This window comes from Zonotrichia albicollis, chromosome 16 (genome assembly GCF_047830755.1).
Source record: "Zonotrichia albicollis isolate bZonAlb1 chromosome 16, bZonAlb1.hap1, whole genome shotgun sequence".
NCBI lineage: Eukaryota > Metazoa > Chordata > Aves > Passeriformes > Passerellidae > Zonotrichia > Zonotrichia albicollis.
The window spans coordinates 6,194,545-6,217,434 of record NC_133834.1 but is presented as its reverse complement, the minus strand read 5'-3'; the positions used below and the strand labels follow the sequence as shown (position 1 = coordinate 6,217,434).

The 22,890-nt window shown below is 41.0% G+C and overlaps 1 long non-coding RNA gene across 1 annotated transcript in view; it reads right to left on the bottom strand.

Moving 5' to 3' along the window:
• The window catches only part of LOC141731040 (uncharacterized), a 132,634-nt gene that overhangs the window by 93,802 nt on the left and 15,942 nt on the right, over nt 1–22,890 (bottom strand). Inside the window, exons 2-3 of the long non-coding RNA XR_012582943.1 lie at nt 17,064–17,125; nt 11,001–11,088 (exon numbers count right to left, since the gene is read on the bottom strand). This is a non-coding gene — a long non-coding RNA (uncharacterized LOC141731040). The remainder of the gene's footprint in view (nt 1–11,000; nt 11,089–17,063; nt 17,126–22,890) is intronic.

Genomic DNA, 22,890 nt, shown 5'->3' with positions numbered 1-22,890 from the left:
CAGTGTTCATGTAGAAAACGTGGTAAGACAAACCAGCTTTCTAGATCAAAACAAGCAAATCTAATTTCAAATCAGAAATGGTTTTTATATTTATTTAATTATCTTGCCATCAATGCTTTAACTATTTTTTTCCCCCAGAGGAAAGATGTTCAGTTTTCTGGAGTGATTCTACAGATGCCTCTTTTAAGCCTTAATTTCTCTGAATGAACCAGGCAATTTCAGGACGAAATAATATGGTTACAATTGTCATTCATTCAGAAAAGCAATTTAATTTTGATCAGGACCTACCCCTCGGCTTTGAATTCAAATTAAGACAGGCCACAGATTCTGAATGTAGTCATTGCTAAAATGGAAGAGATCTTGCTGAACACAAGAGACATGTGAACTCTTAGCATGCCAAAAATCCGTGTTAGATAGATAGCACTTGAAACACAATCCTCATTAAAATGGATCAGAGCATTCATGTTCTGGAAACACAAAGAATAGAGACTAATGGATTAATCCATGGAAAGTGCCACAATGATCTGTACCTTGTCCTTGGGAGAACAGCCTTCCCACAATCCTCTTTCCTTCATTCAAATTCTGACAAACAAGATGCTCTAGCTGAAAAGAATTCACTGAAATCCAAGCATCCAAAAATCCTAAACATGTTTCTATCCAGCAGTATAGTGTGACACAGGTAATGACACTTCTGACTTTGCTCCAGTAAATCCAAAACTGTCTTATCTTTTAATATCTTCCTGTAAGAAAATATACATCTGAAAAGTATATTTCCAATATCTATATTAGGCATATTTTAATAAAAGTACACCCTAAAAATAAAAAGGCTGCATCAATGAAAAGCCTCAGTTGCATAAAATTAAGCAGCTGTGATTAGGTGGAATCAAATTTCATTCTTTCCAACTGTAGTGGTTTTTTAAAAAGTAATTTCCAGTGATAGCATTTATCATCATGTACCTTTCTGAAAGGAGAATACACTGACTGGTTCACTGTATTTTAAAGCTCCTGTGATACAGCCAGGAATTAGATTATTTGCATGTGAAAAGTTCCATCGAGGAATGCTCTTTACTTATGCCAGTAATTCTGTGATTGTCAGCCCAGTGACCTCTGAATAGGCATTATACACATCTCCACTACCTCAACAATCATCTGTCTTAAATATATCCAATAAATATATCCATCACAGACACAAACTATATTTAGAGATCAACTCCATAAAGATTACAAAAGGAATTAAATAACCCAGCCTTTCAATGGCAGGGGACTTGCCACACTGATGTAGGGATCACTTTTGGCCCAGTGCTCCATATTTCATTGCCCCTCACCTTGGAGGTAAAAGTCAATATCTGAGCTGCTCCACAGCTGCTATTTCATCCACGTTTCTGCTTCACTGCTAGAACACAGAATTATGGGACCACAAGGAAGCAGGAGAGGTCACAGGGGTGGCACAGATACAGCATCAATCACAGGTGTCATCTGGGATCTAAAGTTAACTATTTCCAAGGAGAGAGGCTCCACAGCTTCATTCAGGGCTTCCCCTGGCAAACCCTCCCTGCAAGGGATGCTTTTCCCCTGCCTGATTTGAACTTGCTCTAATCACTTGTAGTAGCTCTACATTTACTCATTCCTTTCTCCTTAACAAAAGCTCTATGCAAGTAGAGGTCTGCAGGGGCATAGCAGTACCTGTGTTGTAACAAAGATTGCAGTTTTCAAACAAATATTCTGATTTCTTTTGCCCAGAAAATAGTGAGCTACAGCAGCTCATTTTCAAAATACTAAGGGCAATGAAGAACTGTTCAAAGTTTGCAGCACTACAAAGGAATGGGGCCTTCCAGTGCCTTGCCTGGCAGGAGGAATACAGAATTTATCTGAGCAAATGCAGCTTCAAAAGAAGAAATAAGCCCTTAAAGTCCTGTTGATTTTTCTATAGAGGTGGAATTCATTAATTGCATCAAAAGGAATTGGAGTTTTTACTCCTCTTTCTTTTCCAGCAGAGATTTTTAAGAAGCCAGGCAGGAATAGTCAGCTGGGTATGACCCTTCCAACCTTTGCATCATTGCTGCTGCCAGCAGGCACCAGTGTTCTCTGGGGTAAAGATCCAGAACTTGGATTTGGGGGTGCAGCTGTGGGACAGGATGGTTCTGCTCCACCATAAAGCCAAAAGGAATCTCAGTTCCTGAAGACTGAAGGTCCATCCAAATGACCCAACAAGATTTTACCAGATTTTTTATACAGATGATAAATAAGATTTTACTATGTGAGGCACCTAACATTACACCATTGCTCAAAGGCAGACACTGGTTTTCAAAGAAATATTCCAGCCCATCCTCTTATATTTGTTTTTGAGAGAGTGAATTTTAGTTGACGAAACTTCTGAGTGCAGCACAAGACAAGGAATCACTGCCCCAAACAGGGATTTCATAATTTAGAACTGTTCCACATGGCTGCCCATTCAATACACATAATTCATTATCAAATCCCAGCCCTGCTTGCTCTCTGTCTTGTCCCTTGTATGGGTTAGATTTAATTTGAAATGGTTTTGAAATGGTCACTAACAGCATTTAAATATGAACCTAGAGAAGTTTGGTTATGCAAAGTTCAGTTAATAGTCCACATGTCTGTGTAATCTGAAGACCTAATTCCATCCCAACACCTGTTTTGTATTTAACAGCAGGTCACAGCCACAAAGGTTGATGTAATACCAGCATAAAACAAAATACTGTGTGAACATTCTCCCTCTGTTGAACTACTAGCAGATGAACTATTAATCCCATGATGAAATTAACGGGGCACTTCTATGATTTTACACACAAAAAAATCCAAATGGCCTTTTCTTTTTGTTCATAATTTGCTTTCTTTTACATTTCATTAACAATGCAGAGTTATTATGTGTCTTGACTTGAACTGACACTACTCAACCCCCAAACAACCTTTTCAATATCTGGACCATTTATTCCCTTAATAGTGAATTTTCCTGAAAAAGTTTCCACTGGAGTTTTATGGATCTCAAAGAAATTTCCATATAAACTTGGAGAGCCAACCCCAGTTAAAGAATGGGTAAAACTAATTTGGTTTCTGGTTGTTTTCATCACTCAGGGACAGGAGGATGGTTTAGCCTTGCCTGACTCTCCCATGAGTGTTGCTGGGGTGTGAGGCAGTGACTCTGTGGAGTTTTCTGTTCTGGCAGGTACTGGAGCCCAAATGATCAGCCCAGCTTTGAGATTTGACACACCCTGCAGCCCTCACTCTTCTGAGACTCTGAGAAATGCTGAATCCAAGTGATGGGAAATAATCATCCCATCAATGGAATTGTAAACTCACAGAGGAAATGATGCATTGTATTTAGAAATTCTTATTATATTTTTCTATATACATACAAATGAAATTCTAATCCTCCATGCCAGGGGAAGAATATCTAAAACAAAAACCTGACGGCATTCCCCCAATTTCTGTCCCTGTTAGTTGCTGTTGTTTGCACACTGAATGTTTGTCCACACTTACATATGTATCAGCACTGCTTTCTTAAAAAACAGTGCAAAAAGTGGATAAAACTTAACCTCAATAAAAGACCTAAGCAAAACAGTGAATTTCAATGTAAATTGAAAGAGCCAATCCAGCTAAAATACACAAGAAGATTGAAGTGTCCTGCAAGCACAATACCGGTAAAGACTGGAGATGGACATATACGTGGCAAAGTCAGATATTAAGCCAAGGTTCTTCTTAAATTAAAATTGAGTGAACTGCTGTAAGTTTGAGGCAAGTCCTTGCCAATTTCTGTCCACACCTGTGGAATTCATTATGAGGTGAAATGCCTGAGATATTCTGTGTGTTTGTGTGATGGAATGAGGAAGGTGCTCTAGCCAAGCAGCTCCTTAGTGTGTCTGCATCACTAAAAAATGAAGTGAAGGCAGTTTATTCAAGGCATCTTTCTTATTTTCGGGTATACCTGAAAACACAGAAATCACCTGACAAAGCCTCACATATTTCCACCTGTTGAAATAAAGTTCCAGCATCACACTTAGAAAATATCTGAAGAGCAGAGCAGGAAGCAGTGCTGTCTTCAGAGATGTAAAACATCAGAGTAACGGGAGCTCAGGCTGACAGCTAGCTGGGCTTGCTCAGTGTTCACAACATTGTGGTGGAAACAAAGGGAATTAAGAACCTAGGATTGCCTTTGATTGTTATTTTCCAAATAGAGCATGAAAAAAATAACACAAAAGAGAAAAATCAGTTGGGAAAATTGCAACATTATCAGGTTTGGATCAAAGTTGCTGTAAGGTTAAAGCTAAATATATTATTTCAAACTTATGGTCAATGGAAAGAGCTCAAACACCCTTTTTGTTGTAGGTACTCTGCTCATTTTTTTGTTCAGTACAATTGTACTGGTTCAGTGAGGATTTTCTAATAACCTCATTGAGGGGTTTGGCAAAAGTTACATCAAAGGGGTAACCTGACATTCAAATCAAAAAGATTTTGGAGTATGGAAAAATAAAAGCTTTTTTGACAGCTATTGTTCTGACAGACAAAAAGAAGTCAAATATCACATATCACTCATGCCCTGCAGTCTGAAGTCTAAGGCTTAAGCTTCAGCCTTCACCCTGCCTTGCTCACACAGCCAGGTGTGTAGGAGCAGCTCCTTTTGAACTGAGCCAGGCTCAGCCTGGAGCTTTGGGGTTTGGGGTTTAGTGTGAGCACAGCCTGTTCTGGCTCATCCCAGCTCTGCAGATGCCAGTGGATCATGGCAGTCAGAGCTGGAGTCCTCACAGCAAGTTTTAAACTGCTCCTTTTAATTCTATTTTTAACTATTTTTAAAAATTCTTTCCACTGCAGATGGGAAGCAATTTGCACTTTTCATCAGACATTTTGGACTACCAGCTGCTTTGGTGCTTATCCCATACCCCAACCTCTCCTGTCCAGCCACAGATCCCAGCACTCACTGGGGCAGATGTGTGAAATTTGGGTGTTCAGCCTTCTTTTCTCCACTAGAAATCCTCTTTTCTGCTGCAGTGACACAACAATGAATCCAGATTAGGGAAAAATCCTTTGGGAATACATCGGGAAAGTAGGTGCTCCTGGACTGTTTGGACTTTGTTCCTGTCTTCTTCCAGTTTTCAAGAGGAAGCACTTCCTTTGTGGGGATACTCAGCCCACTGCACAATTGTCTAAATCCCAAAACCTCTTTACCAGTTACAGCCAGCTAGCTCAGATGGGAATGCACAATGCCCTCAGTACTCCTCAAGATCAGGAAAAAAAACCCTCCTTTCCCTCTCAAAAAATACCAAAAATCCAATCAACTGACAGAAAAATCACCAAGAAAAGGATACAGAGTGTTATATCAGAATAAGATATAAGGAATACAGGAAATAAACTTCTAATTACGGCCTGAGCTGGCAGAGAGAAATCACAGCTCTGGAGCAGAACGGGAGAAGTGCACATGAGAGTTATTGTCTCAACTACACAAGGTTGTAAAAGGCAACTGGCCTTTCCATTCCTTCATAAATACTATCCACAAATATTTGGTATTTTTAAAAAAACACAGCTGGTGCCCAGCAGGAACAAAAAGGCAACAACGTTGCCTTTAGTTAAAAGTTAACGTGCTGCTGGTACAGCTGTGCCACTTCAGAATCTGCTGCTGTCCAGTAATGCAAATTTCTCAGGCCACACTGGCCACCATCACACATGGATAGGAAGGTAAAATCTTTATTCCATTCAGCTAATTTTGATTTCAGACACCAAAAATGCAAGGCAAGGGAAGCATTTCCAAAGAGAAGGAAGACATCAAACATTTGAATTGCAGTGCTCTTGTATCATTGAGAAATGGGTTTTTTTAGTGATGGAACAACGTGACAACAGCAGAGTCAATCTGAATCTTTGCAGATCTGTAAGTAGGTAGCTATAAATTGCAATATATTCTGACATTCTTTACCAAATACAACATTAAGGTGACAAATTATACTAATACAGTATGATTTCAAGGTGTATCCACATTTGCAGCATGTGTAAATTTCTCAAATAGAATCCGATGTTTGCTAATATGGTACAATCTAAGTTAATAAGATCAAATTATGTCTGATCATACTACATTAGTAAATGTCACATCAAATTAGTCATTTTCAGAATGATAATGAAGCGCAGAAAGAAACCAAAAATAACTTTTCCAACACAAGTAAGCAGTGCTGAAATTGAAAACTGAGCTAAATACCAAGCCCTCAGAGAATGCTTCTTGAATGCAAGATTTGTCAGTTTTCCTTCTCAGTCTTATTCCAAAGAGCTCCCATACAAGATGGAAATGATGGTCACAGTAGGGTCTTGTGCTAAGGTCACAAATAGGAACTGGAGATAAGGTCGTGAACTAAGAAAAGATGACACAGCCACTGAAAGGTTTCAGTCAAATTTCAGTGGCTCCAAGCAGGAAAATCCATGCAAATCCACTGAACAGAAGTTCTGAAAGAGAAAGCGCCTTGAACAGGAAGTTGCCTAAATAGTTACTAAACTCTTCTCTCTTGAAGTGAATTATCTGAACCACTGTAATTAGCCAGACATTGTAAGATTTTATTTTCCTTCTCTCCTACTGAAACCTGTCAGGTGCACCTGTGGTACAACCCCATTGATTTGCAAGCATACAGAGTTTGGTTTCTTTGAACACAGCCAGAAAAACAAACAACTTCTTGGCTCAGGAATCCCAGAGCCTGCCCTCAGCACGTTCCTCAGCCCAAGCTCCCTGGCCATATGCTGGATTCCAGAGCAACAGCTATTTTTTCCCATGTTCTTCCACCAACTTGGAAAGTTTCCTACAGATTTCCTCCCTGTCTCTTCACCTAAAGATAGGGAATATTTCTTGAAATGCCCACATTAAAGCTGACCTGTCTTGTGGCAAAAGCTACCCAAGGAGGGTCCCCAGAGTCTCAAACCTTACCCTAAAAATAGAAGGCTGAAGTCAGTCCTGTTGAGTCTCAGGGATGTCTCACACACAGCCTTTCCCAGAACCTTTAACAGGGATAAAAACTTGGCAAGAGGCAGCAGCAGAAAGAGCAGAAATTTTAAAGAAAATCCAGCACTTCCATATTCACTGGGGACATGTGGAATATAATTTAAATGTGAGAGTAAAGGAAAAGAGGAAAAAAAACCCAAACAAACAAAAACCTCACCCCAACAACAAAAAATCCCAAACAAACCCCTCCAAAACCAAACAAAAAAACCCAATAAAGAAGGAATTTTCTCCCTATGTCAGCAGTTAAAGCAGAGTCCAAGACTTCTCCAAGTCATTCTGTCAACTCCAAGACATATTTTAATCTCTTTTGATGAACTAAAAGACATTGGAAGGGAACAAATGCTTGAGAAATTTAATTTTTATCCTCACCATGTTAAAATATAACCTATGTAACCCCAGCTGTCTAAACCTTCTGGGTAAGCCACTTTTATGCCCAGTTGAATAAATTAGTGCCAGCTGCAAGCTGCAAGCCAGAATCATTATTTTGTACAGTGTTATGAAAAGTGGAGGCCAAAGAAGTGGTGAACACCTAAGTTATCAGTTCAGAGCTGGGTTTTTCTAAGACTAAAAATCACACTAAACAAGATGTCCACTGTTGAAAGGAGGATTTCTAGCTACTTTCTCAGAAGGTGGAACATATGTTCAATATTGTGACCTGTAGTGTTTAATATTAATTTTCTTGATTTAGCATACACTGGCATATGCTTCAAAGAGCACTTTTTCCCACAATGACTTTACCAGCCCCTGTTGCTCATGACTTTTGTTTATTTGCTTGATATTTTGTTTCTTTTTAATCCAAGCTGTCTGCATGAATTTTAACAGAATTATGGGTGTTTACATAAGGCAGTCTGTTCAGGGACAAAGTTGTTGATCCCTAGAGAAAGCATTGTTCCTATCCTGTCTGTATTTCAGCAGATTAGGTTTAAACCAGACCTATCATCAAAATACACTCACCAGCCCATGAGCTTTACATGTGTTTTAGTTTGAATGGAATAGTCATAATACAGCAGCCTTTTGTTATTAGTAATTATGAATACTTCTGTTGGATTCTAGCATGTCAGTGGACTAGGAACCCTTTGTTGTGTTTAAACTAATGTCTGCATTATTCTGCGTTTTCTTCTTCTAATCCTTTCTCTATCCTAAAGGATTTTAGCAACGTTTTACTGTCATTCTGTTATGAAACTTGTTTTCCCTTGAGCATGCGGCAATTTCATTAGATACCTGAGGATTGGGTAAAAATCAAACAACAATATAAGCTAAGCCAAAGTAAAAAAAAAAAAAAAACAAAACAAGCCAACATTTCTACTTAGCTCAATACAAAAATAAAAGCACATGGTAGGAGGAGGGGAAAGAAGGAGAAAATAAGGGAAGCATTATTTTTTGCATTGTGTTTAACTCCTTGCTGGCTATTTTGTGGTGGATCTGAGAAGTGCAGTAGCACCAGCCAGGCAGCTCAATCCTCTGGTGGTTCCCAAGCCCTTCTGCAGTCCTGGAGCAGCCCCTGGCCACTGACTCTGCTCTAGAACTGGCAACAGAGAATGTGACTTTCAGAGGGAAAGTGATGTTTCTGTATGGAGACACAAACTGTACCCTACAGTGATGTCTTTAGCCCAACCTGCTATACCCTTATTGCCTCCTCACCTCCAAAATCTTCCTCTTGGCTCAACCTGGCTTTAAAGGAGAGTATTGCAGAAAGTCAAGTGAAATTGCACAGGGCTGGACCTGATGACCCAGAAGACCCTCCAAATCTTCTCCCGGTGTCATCATCTCAGCTAATCCCAGTAAAAAACACATCAGAGTTGCATGTGACACACCATCCTATAAACTCCTCTCCCTGACTAAATCAGGCCACCTGGGACAGCATAGCCATTGTGATGGGACTGACTTTACACCATTTTAGCAAACAGATAGCTCTCGTGATCATTATATCAAGCCAAACAAGGGGTTCCTTCTCCTAGGACTGTTATCATGCTTGAGCATTTTCTGAAAAATTATTTGGTCAGTCATGGGTGTTGTCCCACTGATCACTGAGCCACTCCTGTTACAAACTGGTTCACATTCATCTCTCAGAAACCCAAGGGCTTGGACATGCAGTGCTTGCATTTCCCAGAGAAGCAATCTGAATCTAGCTGCCATCATGCAGCCAGGTTGTAAATTCAGGAGCAGGCTGGAGCTGCTCCGTGTAACGTCAGCGCGCAATCAGGAGTTCAGCTAATTAAGCACAGCTCAGTGACACCAGCACAGTGAGCAGCACTGCAAAGCTGGCAGCAAGAAGGGGCTTGGCAGAGGAGCCATGTGTGCTGAGGCTGCAGGAACAGCATTTTAATCAAAGCCAGGTTTCCACAAGTCACAAGTCTCTTGGCTTTGGCTGAAATCTTGGGTCATTTTCTCGTTACACCCAAGCCCATCTCTCAGGATAGTATGCTGCTGTGATTTTGTATGCAAACACGCACACACCCTGGAGAAAAGTAACTTCAGTAAACAGCAACTTCAATGAAACAAGTTTTTCATACATTAATTTATGCCCACAGCACACAGATAGTACCACACTGGCTTTTGTTGGGCACAGAAAGATGGGACATGAATTGGTTGTGGAGTGTGCCAATACAACAGCTGTGACAGATCAAAAAGAAGACTTTGAAGATGAAAATGGCTTAAATAAAACTGGCTTAAAATGAATTATTGCCAAATTAAACTTAATATTTTTTAAGTTTTTTTTAATAGGGTGAAAAGACAGCAGTAACAGCTTTTCTTTGTGTTTAAGGAATCAAATATTCAAAGCAAACGGGATTTAATTGGTCAATGCTTGTTATCCCTAACTGAGTACTGGGCAAGTCCTTGAATTGCCTTTGCTAATTGCAGTTTAAAACTTAGGAGTAGAAATAAGATTTCTCCTGTTGTTTATAAAAATGAGTCATGTTTATAAGCAAGAAAATTAAAACAGGTCTTTGTTCATGGCAGGAGAGTTCAGATATATTTGAAGAGGGAAACATGCCAAACCTTTGCTTTTAATTCCTCCCGGGTTATCCATCCTGAGAGCTTTCCCTGCCTGACCTTTCTGAGGAAAATGCACTCTAAAGTTATTTACACCCTCTTGGACATGAGAGGTGTCTGCAGGTAGATGGACACCCAGGAACAGAGCAGCACCCAGGGAGCAGCTGGGCTCCCTGGTCCCAGGGAATTTACAGAGTTTTCTTCCCTGTGAGCACAACTAAAGCTCTGCACCCTGTACATCCTGACCAGCCTGGGCAGACACTAGGAAATCTCAGCTTTATTACCTTCGGCACTAGTGAACAATCCAATCCAGTCTCACTTACTGCCCTTGAATTAAGGGGATGGAGCAGCACTTTCATCTGTGCTGCCTAACGAACAGCCCTCAGCGACCTCCATGAGCTGAGCCTGGCTGAGTGTGTTATTCTCTGTCTGAGCACATTGCACAACCCAACAGGACAGAGCAGGGGGTTCCATGCTGCCCTGACAGCACCAGGATCCCCAGCAGCACCCCAGGGCTTGCTTGATGATGAGTTGCTGATTTTAAAACTCTGCAGCCACTAAAGCATCTTTCCATTTTAGCATTGGATGAAACACAAGGCAAGGGGTGGTCTTGGAATTAAAAGGCCATCCACAGCCCAATTATCCTCCTATTTCTTTGGCAAGGCTAATCCACAGCTGGCCTGTGCCTACAGCACACCAGACAGACAGACACAAGGCTCAGCTCATTCCTTGGGCATCTCCCCCAGGGTGTGATTAAACAGACACATCCAGCATCTGTTTCTCTCTGCAGAGCTGCTCTGCACAGGGCAAGGAATCTCCCCATTTCCCTCTAACACATGTGCATCAATAATTAATGAGTCCTATACAGTCAGTTGCCCATTCTATGAGACAGAAAACTCAAGATCACTCACTCACCATTCACTCTGTGCAGTGTTTTCAAGGCAGAAACCATATGTGGCCAGAGGAGTTAACATAAAGCCCTTCTTCCAGCAGATCTCTGGGGATTTATCCATACCTTATAAAGCTCTGTGATTCCAGGATGCTGCTGAAAATGTGCTCTCTGCTTGCAGGAACAAACAGCCAGGTGCCATCAGCCTCCTTCCCTGCAGGACAGACAAAGCGCAGGAGGGCTGGGGTGAATCCCACTACCAGGGCTGAGCCTGCTCTTGGAAAAGCAGCTCTGTGCTTAAACATTTAGATGCCAACAAGGCCACTTACTCAAATAGAGAAATCTGGGCATATTTTTGTATAAATCTTTCTATTAATGTATCTTAACTTATCTGAGATCTATTGTGCTGTTTCATCATTATTTGTTTCTTTCCCTCCTGTTCCCTTCTTTGGTTTAATCTCCTGAGATGTCTTCTCAGGAGATATTTTTGATATTTTTCTTTCATAGAAATTTCATTTCATTTGATTTGAAAAATGAAATTTGATTTGAAATTTCATTTCATTTGATATTTTTCTTTCCTAGGAAAAGCACAGAGAGGGTGAGAAAACAGCTTCAGAAGCAGCAAACAATTAGTACCCCCCCAAAAAATTTCTAGGTTTAGAGCACTGCAGAAAAGCCAACTTCTAAAAAACTGCTATTGAACACAACAACTCTCCTATGAGAAAAATAAAGAGGAGAGGAAGAAGCACATTTTTCACCCTACCCTAAACCTGCACAAACTCCAACCTCCACACAGACTGGGCTCAGTCAAACAAGTTTGCTGGAGCAAATTAATTAAATATGTGAGGGAATCCCCTCACCCAGGCCAGCTGTCCCTGCCCTGGCACCCCATGGACTCAGGGCACACAGCTGAGGCCTCTTCTGCTACAGAGCAGCCCTTGAACCCCTCCCCTGCCAGCCCCAAATGGAAGCCGCAGAGCACACAGAAGGGGAATGACGCTGATGGCTCTTGATGAAATCTTGTGCAGGATAACTATCAACCTTACAGCTGAAACAAATTCATTTTGCAAACAGAAACACTTGCCAGACTGTGCTCCTCCCCTGCACAGTGACCACACCACATGCCATTTTGGTTTCCCCTTTTGATTTCTAATTTCTTCTTTTCTGGGATTTCATCACCTGGCAATAAAAGAATCTCCAGAGGTTCCTGAAGGACTCTGAGCTCAGTGGATCTGCACCACACAGAACAGAGACAGCAGATGGTGATTTTGCATTAGTGTGATAGTTCAGATTACAGAGATTCTCTAAGGACAATGTCCCAGAGGTCTCCAGATTTGGTTCACCCCACAGGGAGGAGCAGGGGAATGTAAATTGGATTGCTTGGGTAAATTACTCCACGTGCCAGAGGAAAATATCACCCTGACAGCAAGAGTATTGCCAGTAACCACAAATCCCAGGAGGCAGAGGAAGAGGGGGTAGGTGTGGATGTGGAATGGACCATGCTTTTTGTTCCAATTAATGCAGGCTGGAAGATTTGAGAAAGGAGATTTCTCCATGAACGTGTATTCTCCATTTTCTGTGAAAGCATTTTGGTCCCTCAGCCTCAATATTTCCCACAAACATGTTCACTTCTAACCTCTGGCCTGAATCTCCTTTACAAGCCATGTCTCATTCTGCACCACACCCCTGGACATGGGAGGAATTCTCTGGTTTACAGTGGTTTTACTGAAAGGACAAAGAGGCCCATGTGGAATTACAGAAAAAGGATACAGTAAAAACAACATTCTTACAAAAACATGGGGTCCAGCCTGCAGCTTTGGGGAACAAGGGGCAACTTGTTAAACTAGTTAGGGGAGTCTAGTACTTAATCAGTGCCACCAGGTGCCACACAGTCACTTCATGTGGCCTCAGGACACCTTCACTGTCCACAGACAGAGCTTCTCCTGCCATTAGTACATTCCAGGTCTGAGCTTGGACTGTGGCTTGCCCTGCAAGCTTCTGCATGCCGCTTGACAGGGGTTTATGCCATTGTGTAAAATTAATCCATTGCCCTCCTCCTCTGGACTGAGAAGAACAAGCTACAACTCTGCTCAGCACACACCCTCCCTGGGCTGCAGCTTTTATCCTCCATCTGGATCTGCTCACTAAGGAAGCCAAGCCCTGTAAATATATTTTAAAAACACCAAGGCGTGTAAACGCTGCAAGAAATGATTACTTGCTCTCAGTGATCAAGAAGAAATATGTCCTTTCATTAATGGGAACCATCTGACCTCCCAAAAAAGAAAAAAAAAAGAAGAAACAAGGGAAAAAACTTCTATTGCTTAGAGTTGGCTTGATCCTGACTGTGCTACAGAGACCTGGCCCATCAGGGTGTTGGTGAGGGTCACAGCCTGCTGACCTCACTTAGAGATGTGAGATGTGGATGATCCTTTCAAATTTTCAACAGCTGGAATTGCATGGGCTTAAATACTGTAGCCAGGTGGGTGACAATCCTAGAGACTCCCTGGTATGTGACTACATGAGAATGATTACTTTAATTAATTTCTGGGTCATTATAGGGATCAATTCTGGTGTTGTGGCCCATTAAGCAATTTGGTTTGTCCCAAAGCACTTGGTCATTATTAGCTTAGAGCCAATAAGCCACACCACACAACCATAATCAATAGATGAAAAAGAATTTTGAAGGAAAAGAAAGAAAAAGCATGGATTTTGATCTTGCTTAAATCAATAATCTCCCAGAAATTGGTGGAATTCCCTGATGTAAAATCAATGTGAGCAAGTTCAAAATTGAGTTGTTTTGCTTTGTCAAGAAGATAAAATGGAGAGCTTGGGCTGTGCCTTTAAAGAGAGACATTTATAGATTAGATTTTATTTGCAATATCTTCCTCTCCAGAGATTTTCTCCCCATTTATAACCTTGAAATAACTGTGTTAGGAGCAGAGAGAGAGAGGGGGGCAGAGAATAAGGGTTTTGAACATCTGCCTGAAAAGAACCTTTGATAGCACTTCAGACCACTCATCTTTCACAAACATATTTACCCTCTGTCCTCACCTAAGACAGGGCAACTGATGCTCCATTTAAAAACAATATTTTCATTGGTACAGGGCACTGAAGGTGTCTGACCTTGATTTGCCATGGTTTTAGCATTACCCTAATGTGTGGCCTGGCCCAAATGCCACCTTTGGGGATGGGAATATGTTCAAGTGGGCAGTCCCATTGTCCCATTGTCCCTTTGGCCCATGCACTTTGTGCAATTCTCAGTGCAGGGGCACTTCTGAGTGCCATTAGCATCACACTGTCCCTCTCTGGGATAAATCCCAGGGTGACAGAGCTGCTGGCTGGCTTTAGGGACCCCTTGAGAGAAAAGCTGTTTAAGGATATCTAAATGGATCAAATCCATAAAACAGGAATTTCCAAATCAGACACTAGCATATGTACATAGATAAAACAAGCTTTCTTACTAGTGATCCTTTGAAAAAGTTCCAAGATGGTTTTTGATTACTCAGTGGCAAATATTGAAGCACATTTCATTTATAAAATGTAAAAATACACACATCAGGTAAATGCATGATCTGCTCAGGCTATGCACAAGCAGAAGAGGATTCCCTTACACCTGCAAGTTGGTGAGTTGTAGAAACCTCTTCCTTCAAGTCCAAGCACAACAGGGGACTTGAGAAAATGGGTTTCACCTCCAGAGTTTGAAATTGTGCTTGTCCACTCATCCAAGGAAGGCATGAGTGAGTAACTTGGTCTCCCACTCCTGGATGCAATAAAACCCCTGATTGCTACAGAGTGGAGATGTACACGTTGATGTCACCATCTGCTTAAAATGTCAGAGGAAGATTTTGGTGCAAGAATAAGTTGTGCTGACCGCAGGCTCTGGGAGCTCGGTGTGCTGCTGAGCCCCTGTGTCAGCTGTCAGAGCCTGGGATCTTCAAAGGGTTTGGCCAGGGGTTACTGAGGGATTACCCTCAGCATGAACCTCTGGGCACTCCATTATTTGACAGTAATTGCCTGTTTCTAGCTGCTAGAGCATTTCCTGCATACAGGAATCCTCACTTAACTGAGGCTTTGCTCATTTACAGGGTAGCAGGGAAGGAGCAGCTCTTAGGGGTACTCAAAGAGCTGCAACTTCCACACTTCGTTCCCCCTGCAGTGACTTGTTAAACTCCTCCTTCTTCTATGAGAAACTTACAGCTCCAACAGAATCTGTCATCACTGATAACTGCTAATGGTGCTCCTCTGAGCCTCTCTGAAAATCCCAGCCAAAAAAATCATCTCCTTTGGTTATCAACTCCTCCATGTATGTACAATGTCAGCCCGGAAGATGGAAACAATAAAAAAGGTTTTTTGGGGGGATTTTTTTGGTTGTAAAATATTACATCTGTGCCTGCAGCAGTTCACTTTGGAAGCCCTCAGAAGCCCCAAGTGCTCACTAACAGCACAAGCCAAATGCTCAGCAAGGGAATTGACAGTGTGACTCTGAACCCACCTCTTCAGCTAAATCTTGGCTTTGAGGGGAAAAATGTGAAAAAAGATGCAGATAGCATAGGAAAAAAGCAGATAGCAACTTCACACCCATCCTGCCCACCCAAGTGAACATGTGCCCCTGTCCCTGTTTCAACTCTTCTCCAGTTGCTTTTTAATGAATGCTGACTGTTAGGATGGGAAGCACTGTCAGCATGGAATAAAGGGCATGATTAAGAGCACAGATTTTTTTCCAAATTATCTGTAAAAAACACTGAAGCATCATTACAACCCTCCAGGGGCTTTGGGCAATTCAATCACCAACACCATTTACAGGCTGTTCTGCTACAGCTACCCAAAGGATGACAAGACAGCAAGATGTGATGGCAAATTCTGCTCTGTGGACACTCAGGGTAGGGATCTTTGCTTCCACCTTTCCCTATCTGAGATGGAGATGGAGAATATTATAACAGAAAGGTGGGACATGTCTTGTTTGAAGGAGGAGCCAAAGTTTAGGCACATTCAGGAGTTTTTGTCAGGTATTTCAAATTGCCAAGCAGTGCATAAAACCCAACTCTGCCATGAAGCAGAGCAGCAGTTCTATGGCCTTGCAGAGATATCTGTGACTGATGTAACACATACCTGTACTTTCCAATAGACCTGGGAATTGGTGTTGTGTATGCTTAAATGTTTTGCTTGTTCTCCTTCTCTCCAAGAGAATAATTATGGCCTTACCTTCTCTCATTCATTAAATCAAACCTTGTTCTCCTCAATGGAGAGCACTCCCCGCTGGATACACTCACTCTTGTGCTGAGACCTTGTCAGCTCAGTTACAGCCTAAAGCAAAATTTTCTGGCTGGCTTTATGAGTGCTTCTATACAAAGGGATTATAATGGAAATTGCAATTTTTCCACTACTCTGAGAACCTGCCTCCCCTGCTATGGGACTCTCAGTACCCACCAGCCTCTCACACATGCCCTGGGGCAGTGTGAAGTGACCATTTCCCTGTCTGACAGCCAAACCTTATGACTCAGTCCAACTCTGTGCTATGCTGCTCCACTGACTTGTTTTTATAGAATAATTAATTCACAGTGACTGACATTGTTTTATTTCCAGCCCATCACTGACATCTTGTCTGAGTTACATCATATCCCTCAAATTGCCTATCTTTTTTGGCTGCTAGTGCTCTTTATTCCCTCTTCTTTAGTATGATACTCATTATAATCTACTCTCTTATACTAAGGCGAAGACTCCTGCTGTGTTTCCAGGTAATGTATTCTTTTACTGAGTGATTCATTGGGGAGGAGAGAGGAAAGAGAGAAGGAAAAGCCTTGAGATGAAAAATATCCAAGTTTCATGATTTCTGAGTCTCTGAAACAGCTCCAAAATTCCTTGGTGTTCTGGAGGCCTTTCCCTGCACGATGAAAGCACTGAGCTTTTGTATTGTTTGCTTTATTTTGCAATATTTTATGATTCTCATAGATTCTGAATTGTGTTGATTTGTGACTACTTTTTCATCATTACCCCAGGAGGAAATTTCTCTGGAAACACAAGCAAGAAACAACGCCCTGAAGTGAGACACTGCAAATGAGCAGCTGCATCAGAGGATGGATTCTGTTATTTACCCTGTCCTTGCAGAATGCTGCAGCATCTGATCACCTCCAAAAATGATAAAGGGAAAACAAAACCACCCTTCTCCCCATCCTTCCCCTTCCCATTTACCTCCTGCAGGCCATTGCACAGTGAGGAAGAGCCACAGAATTCTCCAGCCAGGGAAGCAGGTTCTGTGATTAAAGAGGTAACCATGAATGTAAAACATGTCAGCTCAGTTCCATCCTTCAACATATATTTTCTGGAAATTAAAACCAAAAAACTGCCTAGTATAGAGCATCTAAAGTCCCTTGATTGGTAGGGAAACTGATAGAAATTATACATTTAAATCTTGTTAGGAAAGTAGTCTCCTGTCTCTGTCTCAGATGCAGCCTGTGCAGTGAGGATATTAGCATCTCCCCAGCTCACAGGCAGTAATTGATCCACATAGATATAGAAACTCAGATTCTGAGGCCATGGGAGCTGTTGAAATATCTAAGAATGATGACTCCATCTCCTTGCTCTGCGGTTATTCTTGATTTACAGAAATATAAATGAGACCAATTTCTCACCATTCATATTTGAGAGCACCTCCACAAAAACAGTGATTTTGTTGAGCACTAGAATTCAGGGACCTAATTTCCTGTGGATTTGCATCTGTATGCTGGGAGTCCCTCTGGATCCTCTAATAAGCACTGAATTCATGATACAGCCATTCTCTTAACTGGGCACTAATAGGATTTCTCTTCTTTGCCCAGATGCCTGCACTCATGAAAAGTGTTGAGCTTATTCTCCCTACCTGTCTGTCTAAGCAGCCACCAAGGCTCATTTCCACTAAGAAACTGCCTTCACTAATTTAAAACATTCATATCCTCAGCTGCTCCAGCAGAAAGGGTATAAAGCCTAATACAATTAGTTTCAAGCCAGCTTTACTTACATTGGAAAAGAAAAAAATTACACTGCTTTCAGTTCTGATCTCCCAAAGGGCTTTCATCATTTCAAATTCTGTTTGTATATGCCTGGAACTACACTGACATCAAGTCAGCATAAGTTAAGTGAGAATCAGTTAATGGAAATTTAATCTATATCATTTAAATTTTGTTTATCAAAATCTTGGCTTCACTCCAGCATTAAGAGGTAGATGCTGAGTGTCGTTCCTACAGCTGGTAGAACCATTCCCCACATACTCACGTGACCAAAGGCAAATCAGCACATGCTTCCATATCTAGGGAGAGTGGACAAAAGCTTGGTGTCAACACTGTGGCTGAATACATAGGGCAAAATTTCCACCCTGACTTTTTTCTGGAGCAAGAAATAATGATTCCACCAGCTCAGAGGACTCTTTTCATGACCCAAATCATTCCACAAAGGAAAATGAAACCAGCAAAAGCTAATTTTCTTGGAATTGGCTTGACTGGGTTTATAAAGGCTTTTAATAAAGAAGCACCAACTTCCAAACCTATACACAAACCCACTCCTGAAAAACAAGTGTCTGGTGCACTCTGCATTTTTTACCTGTTCTTTTGCTTCAAAAGCAAATGGGCCTTTTTTGGAGTATATGTGGAGTAATGTCTTTTGGACAGCTTTCACATTAGGTGTCATTTTATGAAGCTGAGTTTCTTATTCTTGGCTACTCACACTGAAGCTGCAGTTCTTATGAGCACATTTTAATGCAGCAATTTATATTCAGAATGAAGAACCTATGGTTATCCCATCATCAGAAATCCTTATGAGCTCAATTTTTTGCTGTTTCCATCGTGGGGGACTATGGATTCCATAGAAAAATAAAACAAAGTTTTCTCTTTTCTTTTCTTTTCTTTTCTTTTCTTTTCTTTTCTTTTCTTTTCTTTTCTTTTCTTTTCTTTTCTTTTCTTTTCTTTTCTTTTCTTTTCTTTTCTTTTCTTTTCTTTTCTTTTCTTTTCTTTTCTTTTCTTTTCTTTTCTTTTCTTTTCTTTTCTTTTCTTTTCTTTTCTTTTCTTCTTCCCCTTCCCCTTCCCCTTCCCCTTCCCCTTCCCCTTCCCCTTCCCCTTCCCCTTCCCCTTCCCCTTCCCTTCCTTCATGTTTCCTTCTTTCTTTTCCTTATTTTTGCAATAGCAAATCTTTGTGTTTTGGGATGTGGGGTTTTTTTTAAACCAACAAACATTAGTTGTGTGTTATAAGTTAGAGTGTAACATGGCTTTTCCCACAAATGTGTTGACCTGCTGGCCAGATGTATACTTTGGCACACTGAGTGCTGATTCTCTCATGTAAAGACCCACAGATCAGACACTTTGGGTCTGATCCCTGTTATCTATTGAGGCAAAAATCTTGCAAAATCAAAAAGTACTAGAAAAGGGTTCCTTACCTCTATACTTTTTTTTTCAAAGCATTAAGAAAACCCTTTAAACTCTAAATGATTTATGTGCAAGCCTTGAAGTGCCTATTAAACATGCTCAAGTAGGGAAATTTTCTCTAGTGTGAGGTAGCCAAAAAAGAATAATCTGATTCTTCTCAGCAATACTCAGGGATCTGCTCCTTACTCACAAGGAAATGACACGTCAGTGTTGTTCCATTTGCCAGAATATATTTGTGTTTATCAAGGCAATATGAGCCTGTAACTCCCAAGGCAAATTTATTTTTCCCAATTAAAACTGCAAAAAGGCACCATCTCCCCCGCCTTCAGAAATTATATTTTCTTGAGAAAAAGCATCTTGATGGAAAATTCCAACTCAGCTCTTCTCAGCTTACAGGAGCAGAAAGAGCAGCGTGAATTCTGTCATGGTGGGTGAGAACATCCCTGGAGGGCAGAACCTCTCTGCACAGAGCTGCACCAACCCCTGGGGCCTGCACACCAGCAGACAGCTCCATGTGTCATCTCTTTGCAGAATCAAGGCCTCACCTGGTGTTTCTGAGTTTTCATTTACATAACTATCTGTGAAAGAACATGATCTAAGTATTTTGCTCCATTTAAGCCCAAAACCTCAGTGGAGGAAAGAGGAGCAGAGAAAATTTATGCCAAGATAGAAAAGGAATTGGTTTTACAAATCTCTGTGCATCAGCTTAAATTTGTTTGTCTTTTTGTTGCCTTCTATACTATAATTCCTTTGCACAGCAAACTCCTTGGGCAATACCTTCAGATTTTAAATATTTGGGTGTAGTGAGCACTCTGAATTTTTATTGGATTTCCCACCTCTTTCCTGGATTCTTGCCATGGCTTTGCAAGTTTAAAGAGATGAGAATGGACGTGGGAGTCAATCCAGATGCATATTTGACATCAGATAATGCTGGAGAGATTTCACCCTGAGCCTATACTCTTCACTGATCCTGCTCAGGAAAGAGAGAATTTGCCGCATCTATGGGGAGAAAATGCATGTACAGAAAGCTGGAGGGCAGAGAAAGATTCCTGAATCCCTCTCATAACCCATTTCAAGAGAAATAGCACTCCAGCTCTTAAAAAAAACAAACCAAACTACTCAAAGCTATCAAAGGCCCTCAGGTCTATTTTCCAGAGTAAGTTTGCTTTGGCTGCTTTGAAATCCCAGGCCTTGCTTTCCTCTCTGTGTCTTGCTGTTAATCCTTCAGTCACTTAGAAACTGAGACAGAGTTTGCAAGAAGCTTCTTGAATGATGACACCTAGAAAAATCCACGTGCTGTCTGGGAGAAGTTCATTGAGAATTTATCCATCACTGATAGCAGGAATAGACACTCACAGCATTGAATCCAAGCATGTGACACTGCAGAGAGAGCACAGCATGTTGAGTATTTGTATTTATGAGGAAATTAGAATGGAGAAAAGCTGGGCTTTTGGCTTCTGGCCACCACTTTCCTTCACTTTAAATGTCTGCCCAGGCTTTGCTGTACCTCTGCATATTGTATTAGCCTGGACTTACAGAGCTCTGGTTTCAGTATTAGCCTACAGAGGAATTATTGGAAGACCCTGGTGTGCTGTGTATCACATAAACCCTCACTGGGCTGCCATGGCAATGGGCTGGACACCAGCACTCATTTTTAAATGCTCTGGGGATTGGACTGGTACTTTCAGGGAGACTAAATAACTTGTCCTAAACAAAGTTACTTAGAGCTCAATATAATTACATTTTCCCCTGCAGAAGTGGCAGCAAGAGACTAAACTGTGTTCTGGGCTTCACATTCAGTAACATCACTTTTCTGCAAAAAATAAAGTCAACATCATTGTTTATCCTTATTTAGGATTACAAAATATGCTCAGGGTCCTGTGCAAGATGATTAATGTCTTCAGCTGGCAGTGAGGCAAATGGGAGTTAGAGATGCTCAGGTTTTCACTTTAGTTAAATGGATTTCTGCCTGGACACAACCCCTGGGCTGTAACCCCCATTCCTGTGGGACACCAGCGGCTGGGGCTGCTGTGCAATTAAGGAAAAGCTCCTGAGAAGAGCCAGGCTGCACCAGAACAGCTCAGGAGTGCCTGTCTGCAGCAGTGCTCATCTAAAGGTGCTCAGTGAAAAGCTCAAAATGAGAATTTGCACAGACCCACCCTTCTCAGACACAATTTACAGAGCTCCACTTCTGCTCTATGGAGGTGATGCTGCTCCCTCAAATTTCCAGCACCGGGACAATGACATCTCCCTGCAGACAAAGGGCAACACTGACCTTAGTTGGAGTTGTCTCTCTAACCCTCACTGCCTTTTGGATCTTGTCCCACACTGAAATCTGCCCCTAGCACCAGCAGCACAGACAAATAGCATTTCTAGCCTTCCAAGAGAAAGGGAATGAAGGACAAAAATGTCCCTTCATTTTTATTTTGCATGCTGGGCTTTACTGCAGATTTATTAATGTCTGGGCACAATCATTAGCATTCTTTAAAAAGTCTAACTCTCCAGCCAAAACTAAAATTAATTTGATAAATTCTCCTTGACTCTCAGTTATTAGGTGAGTGCAGAAAATGTTCATAAACATGAAGGACCTTGACATTGCATTCTGAAAATTGCCCTCATAATAAATTAAAGATTACTAATATAATTTCTCATTGCACATTTTGCCCTGCTCCTTCTACCAAAGAAGGTTTATGTACATATTTCAAGCTCTCCAACTTTTATGTGACTGAGCTGTGTACTTTGAAATCTTATCTTTGCCAAATAGTTCTAACAGCAAATGTGAAATAACAACGTGAGCAGAACTGCTCAGCATCACTTCAAGACATCACAGTGTGCTACAGTTTGGTTCAGATGTTCACAAAGATATTCTAATTAAAAATCCCAGTGGATTTGCTTTCTAAGGAAACTACAATTTACATGATAATGTTTTATGTCTCAGCAAGAAACTGCAAATAGGCCCTGAAAAGAGAAAAAAAAAAATGCCAGTGCTGCAAGGACATTTATATATGAAAACTGGGTCAGAAATGATTTACAAAGATTACAATTATTATAAATACTATGTTTTCAGCTGGAAAATTTGGTTTTTCAAACTGCTTTTTAATTTTGATGATCTGATTGGAAATCTGGCATTGTGACCTGAGAATGCCATCCCTCAGTCCTTCCATCTCCATGCAAATGAGAATTTAGCTCCATGAGAGTGATGGGAGTTTGTCTTAACAAGAAATGGAAGTTGTTGTCCAACATGAGACAGATCTGAGAGGTGAAAAGCAGTTTCTTGCTGGGTACAGGTATGAGATGTTGTCACTAATGTCATCCTGAGAGATATTTTTCTGAATTTAAAACTGCAGAACCAAACTGTACTGTGTAGCCACATGCATTTTACTAGATTATGCCAAAATCTCTCCTTGTGACATTTTTTTATTTGGTTGTTTCTTTCTCTCTACATTATCCTTGGTGATAGCGTGCATATGTCTCAATTGTAAGATAATTTTTCATACATTATTTTGTCTTTTTATAAATATTTACATTGTGCTGTTTCTTCTGAATAAATAACACAGTGTCTGTCTCTGTTGATCACACTTTCACTGCTTGTAAATCTGTACAACATTTTCACACATCAGGTGAAA